At 37.1% G+C, this 10,679-nt stretch overlaps 1 long non-coding RNA gene across 1 annotated transcript; it reads left to right on the forward strand.

Moving 5' to 3' along the window:
• The first annotated feature begins 6,635 nt into the window (after positions 1-6,635).
• Positions 6,636-8,960, forward strand: LOC105519353. Its single transcript, XR_001002952.1, has 3 exons — positions 6,636-6,802; positions 8,164-8,207; positions 8,839-8,960. It is a non-coding gene; the product is annotated as an uncharacterized LOC105519353 (long non-coding RNA).
• Positions 8,961-10,679: the final 1,719 nt, after the last annotated feature.

The raw sequence follows: 10,679 nt of genomic DNA on the forward strand, positions 1-10,679 counted from the left end.
GATGTCTTAAGTAAGCCATATGGTAACCTAAAAAATAATCCTTTAGAAGATAAGCAAAAGAAAGAAATCAAAGCATGACAATAAAAAAAAATCAGTAAAACACCAAGAAAGATAATAAGAGAGGAAAAGATGGACAAAAAAGCTACAGGGCAGACAGAAAACAATTAATAAAATGTCAATAGAAAGTCCTTCCCTAACAATAATTGCTTCAAATGTAAATGGATTGGACTCTCCAATCAAAAGAGACAGTGTGGCTAAATGAACTTAAAGATAAATGATCCAATTGTATGCTACCTATAAGAGACTCACTTAGGTTAAAAGACACATACATAGGCTGAAACTCAAGAGATGGAAAAATGTTTCATGTAAATGGAAAGCAAAAGAGAGCAGGAGTGGCCATACTTTTATCAGACAAAATAGACTGTAAGTGAAATATTGTCACAAGAGACAAAGAGGGATAATACATAATCATAAACGTATTAATTCACTATGAACATATAACAATTATTAATATATATGCATACACCCTACATCAGAGTACCTAAATATATGAAGAAATATTGACAGAGCTGAAGGGAGATACATTACAATAATGTTAGGAGATTTCAGTACCCCACTTTCACTAACAAATAGAACTCCCAAACAGAAAATCAATAAAGAAACAGATGACAGAACAACATCATAGACAGAACCTGTGACCCAAGAGCAACAGAATACAAATTCTTCTCCAGCACACACAGAACTCTCTCCAGGACACATCACATGTTAGGTAACGAAAAACTGTTAATAAATTTAAGAAGACTGAAATCATACCAAGTATCTTTTCCAACCACAATGGAATGACACTAGAAATCAATAACAGGAGAAAATATAGAAAATTCACAAATATGTGGAAATTAAACCAAACAGTCTTGAATAACCAATGAGTCTGAAAATAAATCAAAAAGAGTATTAGAAAATACCTTGAGAAAAATGCAAATTAAAACACAATATACAAAAACCTATGGGATACAGAAAAGCAATATTAAGAGGAAAGTTTATAGTGATAAATACCTACATGCTAGAAGGAAAAAAATATTTCAAATAAAAAAATCCAATGGCACACCTCAAGGAACTAGAAAAAAAAACAAAATCCAAAGTTAGCAGAAGGAGGGAAATAATAAAGATGAGCGGCAACAGATGAAATAGAGAATTAAAAATTTTTTAAAGTCAATGAAACTAAGAGTTGGTTTTTTGAACAGACCAACAAAATCGGTAAACCCTTAGCTAAACTGAGAAAAAAAAGACTCAAATGAATAAAATTAGAAAAGTAAAGACCTTAGTGATACCACAGAAATTCAAAGGATTGTATGAGACTACTATAACTAAGCATATGCCAAAAAATTGGACAACCATGAAGAAACAGCTAATGTCTTAGAAACATGCAAACTACCAAGTATGAATTATGCAGAAATAAAAAAACTGAACAAATGAATAATAAGTAAGCAGATGGAATCAGTCATCATAAACCTCTCAAGAAAGGAAAGCCCAGGATCAGTTGACTTCATGGGTTAATTCTGCCAGAACATTAAGAAAGAATTGAAACCAATCCTTTCCAACCCTTACAAAAAACTGAAGAGAAAGGAATACTTACAGCCTCACTTTATGAGGCAGAATTACCTTGATACCAAAGCCACATAAACACATTGCAGAAAAAAAAAAAAAGAAGAAAACTACAGATGGTATTCCTGATGAATATAAAAGCAAAAATCCTGAACAAAGTACTAACAAACTGAATTCAATGGCACATTAAAAGTATTCCATACAACATGACCAAGTGAAATTTATCCTAGGATGCCAGATGGTTCAACATATAAAAATCAATCAATGTGATACAACACATTAACAGAAAGAAGGATAAAAATTACATTATTGCTGGGTGTGGTGGCGCATGCCTGCAATCCCAGCACTTTGGAAGGCTAAGGCAGGTGGATTGCTTGAGTCCAGGAGTTTGACATGAGCTTGGGCAACAAGGAAAAACCCCATCTCTACAAAAATACAAAAATTAGCTGGGTGTGATGGTGCATGCTTGTAGTCCCAGTTACTTAGGAGGCTGAGGCAAGTGGATCAGTTGAGCCCAGGAGGTAGAGGCTGCAGTGAACCATGGTTGCACCACTGCACTCCAACCTGGGCAACAGAGCAAGACTCTATCTCAACTTTTTAAAAAATTACATGAGCATCTCAATAAATACAGCAAAATATTTGACAAAATTCAACACCCTTTCATGATAAAAACACTCAATAAATTAAGTATAGAAATTATCTCAACATAGTGAAGGCCACATATAAAAATCCCACAACTAACATCAAACTCAATGGTAAAAATACTGAAAGTTTTTCCTCTAAGATCCTTGTTCTTAGATCCTCTAAGAAAAAGGCAAGGATGCCCACTTTGCCACTTCTATTTAACATAACACCAGAAGTCCTAGCCAGAGAAATTAGGCAAGAAAAGAAAATAACAGGCATCCAAATTAGGAAAGAAGAAATAAAACTATCTTTGTTTACAGATGAGGTGATCTTATATGTAGAGAGCCCTAAAGGTTTTCTTTTAAAAGAAAAAAAAAAAAAACTGTTAAAACTAATAAATTAATTTATTAAAGTCACAGCATAGAAAATCAATAGCAAAACTCTGTTGTGTCTTCATATGTTAATAACAAAATACCTAAAAAGGAAACTAAGAAACAATCCAATTTGCAATAGCATCAAAAAATGAAATGCTCAGGAATAAACTTAACTGAGGAGAAAAAATGTATACACTGAAAACTACAAAACATTACTGAAAGAAATTAAAGAAGAAAAAGAAATAAATAACAAGACATCTATGTTCATGGATTGGAAGACTTAATATTGTCACAATGTCCCCGTAACCCAAAGCAATCTATAGATTCTATTCAATCCCTATCAAAATCCTGTTGGCATTTTTTGCAGAAATAACAAAAACAATCTCAAAATTCATGATTGCTCGGCATGGTGGCTCACAGTCTTGCTCACATGGTGGCTTCAAACCACTCTGAAACCACAAAGGACTCTGAATAGCCAAGACAGTCTTAAGGAAAAAGAACAAAGCTGGAAGCATTTCTGTTATGCCCAGACCGTTTATTCCCCAAAGAAGACCACCAGAGTCCAGAGTCAAAGCCAAGTGGCAAGGATCTTTACTGCAAGTTCGAACTTGGTCCCTCCATTCCATAGCATACAAGAGGGCCCCGAACAATGCGTGTGCTCGCTTTTTATAGCCCGATGTAAACAGGATATGTAAGGTTACAGAGGAACAAGGGAATTATTTTGGTTACAGCATTGCAATTGGTTTACATTTTAAGTTATACATTTAGCAGTTTTCTATTGGTTCCCGTGCTTTCAGTAAAGCCACAAATGGTTGTGACCTTATTGGGGGTTTCTCCAGGTGGTGTTTTTCCAAAGTTGAGATATATGGTGTGTTTGTACTGGGCCCAGGAAGTTGAGATATATGGTGTGTTTGTACTGGGCCCAGGAAGTTGAGATACATGGAGGAATGTGTTTGTACTGGGCCCAGGGCTGAGGAATGTGTGAATGTGTTTGTGTTGAGCCCAGGAAGTTGAGATATGTGTTTGTACTGGGCCCAGGGCTGAGGAATGTGTTCTTTCATTTCACTTTCTGATTTCAAAACATATTAGAAAGTTACAGTAATTAAAACAGTGTGGAACTGGAACTATCATACAGACAGCCACGGAAACTAATGGAAGAGATTAGAGAGCCCAGAAATAAATACACCTACAGCCAGGCATGGTGGCTCATACCTGTAATCTCAGCACTTTGGGAGGCCAAGGTGGGAGGATCACCTGAGGTCAGCAGTTCAAGATCAGTCTGACCAATATGGTGAAATACTGTCTCTACTAAAAATACAAATATTAGCCAGGTGTGGTAATGAGCGCCTATAGTCATAGCTACTCGGGAAGCTGAGACAGGAGAATTGCTTGAACCTGGGAGGCGGAGGTTGCAGTGAGCCGAGATCATGTCACTGCACTCCGGACCGGGCAACAGAGTGAGACTCTGTCTCAAAAAAAAAAAAAAAATTCACCTGTATATGGCCAGTAGGTCTTTGACAAGAGTACCAAGAATACACTATAAAGAAAAGATAGTCTCTTCAACAAATGGTGTTGGAAAAACTGGATATTCACATGTAAAAGAATACATTGGATGCTTATTTTATACCACATGCAAAAATCAACTCAAAATGGCTTAAAGACTAAACATAAGACCTGAAACTATAATATTCCTAGAAGAATGCATAGGGAAAGAGCTTCATTATATTGGCCTTGGCAAGCATTTCTTAAATATGACATCAAAAGCACAGGCAACAAAAGCAAAAATAGGTAAGTGGAATTACATCAAACAAAAGAGCTTTGCATAGCAAAGGAAACAACAGAGTGAAAAGCAACCTACAGACAGGGATAAATATTTAGAAAGCATACATCTGATAAGGGGTTAGTATCTAAAGTGTGTGTGTGTGTGTATATATATATACATATATGTGTGTGTGCGTGTGTATGTGTGTGTATATATGGCTATTGAGTTGTAGGAGTTCCTACAAAATATATTCTCCAGTATATTTTGTAGGAACTCCTACAACTCAATAGCAAAAAGAGCAAATAACCCAATTAAAAAATGCCCTGAGAACCTGAACAGACATTTGTACAAAGACATACAAATGGCAACAGGTATATGAAACGGTGCTCAGTATCGTTAAGCATCAGAAAAATGCAGATCAAAATCACAATGACATATCACTTCACACCTGTTAGAATGATCATTATTTAAAAAAACAAAAACAAACAAAAACAGCAAATAACAAGTTTTGGTGAAGTGGTGAAGAAATTGTAACCCTGTGCACTGTAAAATAGCGCTGCTGCTTAAAAAATTGTATAGAGGCTCCTCAGAAAATTAAAAAAGAACTATCATATGATCCAGCAATTCCACTTCTGAATATTTATTCAAACGAGTTAAAATCAGTATCTTGATAAGATATTTACACTTCCATGTTCATTGTGGCATTACTCACTCTATTCAAGATGTGCAGCCAGGTACAGTGGTTCATGCCTATAATCCCAGCTCTTGGGAGGCCAAGTCAGGAGGGACACTTGTGCCCAAGAGTTGGAGACCAGTTGGGCACCAAGGCACAACCCCATCTCTACAATAAATATTTTTATAAGTTAACCAGGTGTGGTTGGCATGTGCTGGTAGTCCTAGCTACTCAGAAGGCTGAAGCAGGAGGATTCCCTGAGCCCAGGAGTTTGAGGTTGCAGTGAGCTACGGTCATGCCACTGCACTTTAGCCTGGGTGACAGAGAAAGATCCTGTCTCAAAAAGAAAAAGAACACGCAGAATCACCTGTTGCGGGAAGTCAGGGACCCTGAATGGAGGGACGGACTGAAGCCGCAGCAGAAGAACATAAATTGTGAAGATTTCATGGACACTTATCACTTCCCCAATGAATATCTTTGTGTTTTTCTATGCTTGTCTTTACTTTAATCTCTTAATCCCATCATCTTCTTTGTAAACTGAGGAGGATGAGTGTCACCTCAGGACCCTGTGATTGTATCAACTGCACAAATTGTTTGTAGAGCATGTGTGTTTGAACAATATGATATTTGGGCATCTTAAAAAAGAACAGGATAACAGTAATGTTCAGGAAACAAGAGAGGTAACTTTGAACTGGTCTCCACTGAGCCGGATGGAACAGAGCTATATTTCTTTTCTTTCATAAGCAAATAGGAGAAATATCGCTGAACTCTTTTTCTCAGCAAGGAACATCCCTGAGAAAGAGAATGCGCCCTGAAGGTAGGCTTATAGATGGCCCCTTTTTAAGGCATCCTGTCTTTTATGGTCGAAGCCGAAGGGATGGAATAAGCCCCTGTCTCCTATAGTGCTCCCAGGCTTATTAGGGTGAGAAAATTCCCACCTAATAAATTATGGTCAGACAGGTTATCTGTTCTCAAACCCTGTTTCCTGTAAGACAATGGGTGCCCGAAACTTCATTAGCAATTTTAATTTCTCCTCATCCAGTGGTCCTGTGATCTCCCCCTGCCTCCATTTGCTTTGTGATATTGTATTACCTTGTGAAGTATGTAATCTCTGTGACCCACACCCTATTCGTGCACTCCCTCCCCTTTTGAAAATCGCTAATAAAAACTTGCTGGTTTTATGGTTCGGGGAATCTTCCACACTCAGTGCAACTGGAATGGAGATTAGAGGAAAAGAATCATTTCATAGTTTCTCTACATGGCTGATGTACCCTCTGACTGACCTCTTGATTCTTCCCTTAGCCTCAGCCCCCAGTGACCTACCCACCTCACAGTTCCTCACCCCTAGGATCTCTTATCTGGAGAAAGCAGCAACCTGGGGCAGTGTCTCATCAGGACAGCTCAACCTAACTGCTTCCCTTTGCCCTATAGGCTCCATAAAATAGTAGAAAAGTAGACTTGCCTTTCTCTCTCTCTTTCTGTCTCTCTCCTCTTCTCTTTCTCTCTCTCTGTCTCCAGCCTCTTGAGCAGCTCCAGTATTCCCTCCTACCTCCCACTTCCATGACTTCTGAAGCAACTGTTAATGACATTCTCCCTACAACCCCTGGCCTCAGACAAAAAGGATGCATTTCAAGCTCTTCCAATAACTTGGAGTGCTCCATCCCTGTGTCCTCAGAAATGGCCCTGAGTTTCAGCAGCTCAAAAAGACTCCAGTTGGATAGTGAGAAGCCATTGCTTCCTTGCAAGAACCTTCCCAGATTTCTCTAAGTGATTTTCTCGGTGTCTCCTCCTACCTACCCTGGAATAATGGCAACACCTGCATAGGGAAGAAAAAAGACCAAAGCACTCCTTACTTCTATAAATTACCTTTCCTTAATACATTTTCTTAAATTTCTGCTTTTCTGTTTATATAGATTGGATGGTAAGGGTGGTGGCGGCGGGGGGTGGATGTCCACAGACTAATTTAGCCACTTCTTAGCAAGCCCTTTGATTTTCTGTCTCTCTTGAAAATGTGCAGGTACTTTATAATCTATTATTCTCATCTTCCAGGCTTCAGTCAAAATACCACAAAAACAGGAAATTCCCACTGAATATTCAATTAACATATTTATATAGTGATTAGGATAATATATTTAATTTTTTCATATACATGCTGTTACTCTGACATTTATCTTCATTTAGGCAGCAGCTAGTGAATTCTATGTCTCCAGAAGAGGATAATGCAGAAAAATATACAAGATTATTTTTAAAAAATCAATTTTTTGGCTTTTGGTGTTCAATAACAAATGCCCAAGTGTAAGGCAAAAAACTGGGGAGAATAAATGACCAGATAGGGCCATGCTGGTGATCCAAGAAACAAACAAAAAGTGACAGGTAGAGGCCCATATAGAAATATGACAGTGACACAGATGAGCTGACCCCATCTCCTTGATGCTATTTGGTCTCCCAGAACTTAGAGGCAATCAGAATAATGGGAGTTCCATTTAAATTTAAATTTTTTAAATTAAATTTAAATTTAAATTTAATTTAAAAAATTAAATTCATGTATAAAAATTAAACTTAGTTATTTGCACAACTAGAGGCTCTTATTTGAAATTGGGGGCCAGGCATATTTGCTCACTCCTGTAAACCCAACACGTTGGGAGGCCCAGGGGAGAACTGCTTGAGGCCAGGAGTTTGAGACCAGCCTGAGAAACATAGTGAGACTCCATCTTTACAAAAAATGAAAAACTAGCTGGGCATAGTGGCATGCACCTACGGTCCCAGCTACTCAGGACGCTGAAGCAAGGTGATCATTTGAACCCAAGAGGTAGAAACTACAATAAGCCATGATCTTACCACTGCACTCCAGCCTGAGTGATAGGGTGACACTCTGTTTTAAAGAAAAGAAAGAAAATAAACAGACACACACACACAATTTGAACCTTGATATGGTTTGGCTCTGTGTCCCCACCCATATCTCTTGTTGAACTGTAATTCCCCGTGTTAGAGGAGGGGCCTGGTGGGAGGTGATTGCATCGTAGGAGCAGAAATCCCCCTTGTTGTTCTCATGATAGAGTTCTCACAAGACCTGGTTGTTTGCAATTGTGTAGCACCTCCCGCTTTGCTCTCTCTCTTTCTCCTGCCAGCCATGTGAAGACATGCTTGATTCCCCTTCACCTTCACCGTGATTGTAAGTTTCCCGAGGCCTCCCCAGAAGTGGAAGCCTGTATAGCCCACAGAACTGTGAGCCTGTTAAATCTCTTTTCTTTATCAGTTACCCAGTCTCAGGTATGTCTTTATAGCAGTGTGAAAACAGACTAATACAGATCTGGCATGTATCTATTTGATATAAATAAACAAACAAATATGTTTATATAAATATATCATATAAAAATATATCAAGGCTAAGATATGTAGCCTTGTATATAAGACATATACAAGCTTGTATATAAGCTGTATGTATATATACATATGTATGTGTATATATACATTTATACTTAGAAAGTATATATGTATATATGAAAGTATATGTGGATATATACACATATACATGTATACATACACATATATACATATATACTTTCTAAGTATAAAGATAAACACCATTAATGGTGCTTATCTTTAGGGAGCAGAACAGGAGGATAGTAGCGGGGAATATGAACTTTTACTTTTCCCTTAGAAACTTCTATTAAGTCAAATGTTTTTGTAATTTATTCATTTATTCCACAAAGTATAGATTATTTTGTGAAAATGTAGTTAACAGTTAACAAGGAACATACTAAAAACAAGCTAGAAAAACTACTTACTGTAATTTTTTCTAGGTTCTAGGAGAATAACAAAAAGAAGGAAGATTCAGTAGGAAAGGAAAGCAATGAAGAAGCCAAGAGACAAGGAACTCTGGAAAAGAGAGTCAGCAAAGAGAGAAATAGAAACATTAAGTTCATGTATGAGTAGCATGAGGTCAAGGGCTTCAAACAGTGTGTCTGTAGCCTCCACCCTTTTAGAGAAACACTGGAAAACTGATGTGCACCTAAAAGGAGACAAACTGGTTCGTGAAGGAACTGGGAGACATATTGGCTAAGGAACTACAACAAGTTCATGTTCAAATGAGATCAGAAGCCTTATAAAGACTGTAGCCACCTGTAAGATCTTCAGATGGCAGAAAATTAGACTAAATTTTTGCCTCGATAGCAAAGAATTAAAACTGAAGAGTAATTAAAAGAAAGTGAATTATACTCTCTAGAAAATTTTCTAAAAATTAGAGACATTAATTTAAAACCAATTCTATACATCTTTCAGAGTAGTTGGAAGTGTTGTGAACTATTAATCCTTTGGCTTTGCTTTGGACTTGATGGCAAAAGTAGCTGCATGCAGAAGGAAAACTGTTAAGAATGTCACATAAAACGTGAAGGTGAGCCCAGCATGAAGGAACAGCCTCTTCCAGTGATGAGATACAATCATCCTTATCTTTAATAAGAAAGAAGAAGTCATAGCTGTAACAACATTTAGATGACCAGGGTTGCCTGACTTTAGGAACCCAAGAGAAAAGTTTCTGCATTCGTGTATAAAATGTATGCATGAATTTATTATTCAGATAAGAAAAGGTATAGACACAAGGGCACTCCCTTCCTGCCTTCTTTTTTTCTTCCCCTTACTATCACTGTCTACCACTAAGCAACATTAAGATTTAACTCTGAATATCAACCCTAAACATTTACGTGCTAGCACAAGCTCCCGCATATTAGATTTCTGATGGCTAAGAAGTGTTTAGAATAGCTTAGCATGAGAATCAAATGTCAGCATTATTTTAGAATGGCAAAATAATAAGCCAAGAATATTCTAGTCCCAGTTCTCTTCCAAACATTAATCACAAGAAATGAGCCCTTCTAATTATCTTTAATTTAGGAAGAAATTCACACATGACAGCTTGTTATTTGCAGGTCAGAATCAAGACAGCATGTACTATTTAACAATCTTGAAGCTGGAAAATTAAACTGAAGGAAAAAAGAGAGACTGGATAGAAATCAAATGGGCAGTTGTTTTCTTAGCAGGTATTTGCAGGAGCATTTAATAACTTAATTGCAAAGGTCCTTTTTAAAACCAGAAAGGCTATTCACACCTATCTGTTGTGGCATTGAATAGTCATTCAGAGTCTTGGTTAAGTGTTTTCTGTTGGAATCAGAGGCAACATCAAGAGTTCTCGAATAAGAATCCTAAGAATAACTAGTTGTGACTATTGTTATATATCTTTGTGCAATTATATACACTTTATTGTATATTAACTTGTTTAATCATCACAAGAACATCCTCTTTCCTGAATATCCTCTTTGTATTACAGGTGAAGAAACTGAAGACTGGAAAGGTCAATGTCGTAGCCAGAGCCAAGTTACTAATTCAGAGTTTAATACACATTTGACCTCAAACCCATAAACATTCCCCTCTGAACAGAGCCTGCCTCTCTAAAATACTGGTTCTGTCATTAATTACTAATTATTGATTAATTTCTCTTGATTTTCATTTTCTCCTATGCAAAATTCTGTTACTGAATTACATGAATTCCAAGACCTCTTTCTGATCTAACATTCCATTATTCCTCTATTAAAAAGTTTATGTAAAACCAGAAACAAAGTATGTAATTGTAATGCCAAATTTTTTTTTTTTT

The sequence above is a fragment of the Colobus angolensis genome, unplaced genomic scaffold (genome assembly GCF_000951035.1).
Source record: "Colobus angolensis palliatus isolate OR3802 unplaced genomic scaffold, Cang.pa_1.0 Scaffold345, whole genome shotgun sequence".
NCBI lineage: Eukaryota > Metazoa > Chordata > Mammalia > Primates > Cercopithecidae > Colobus > Colobus angolensis.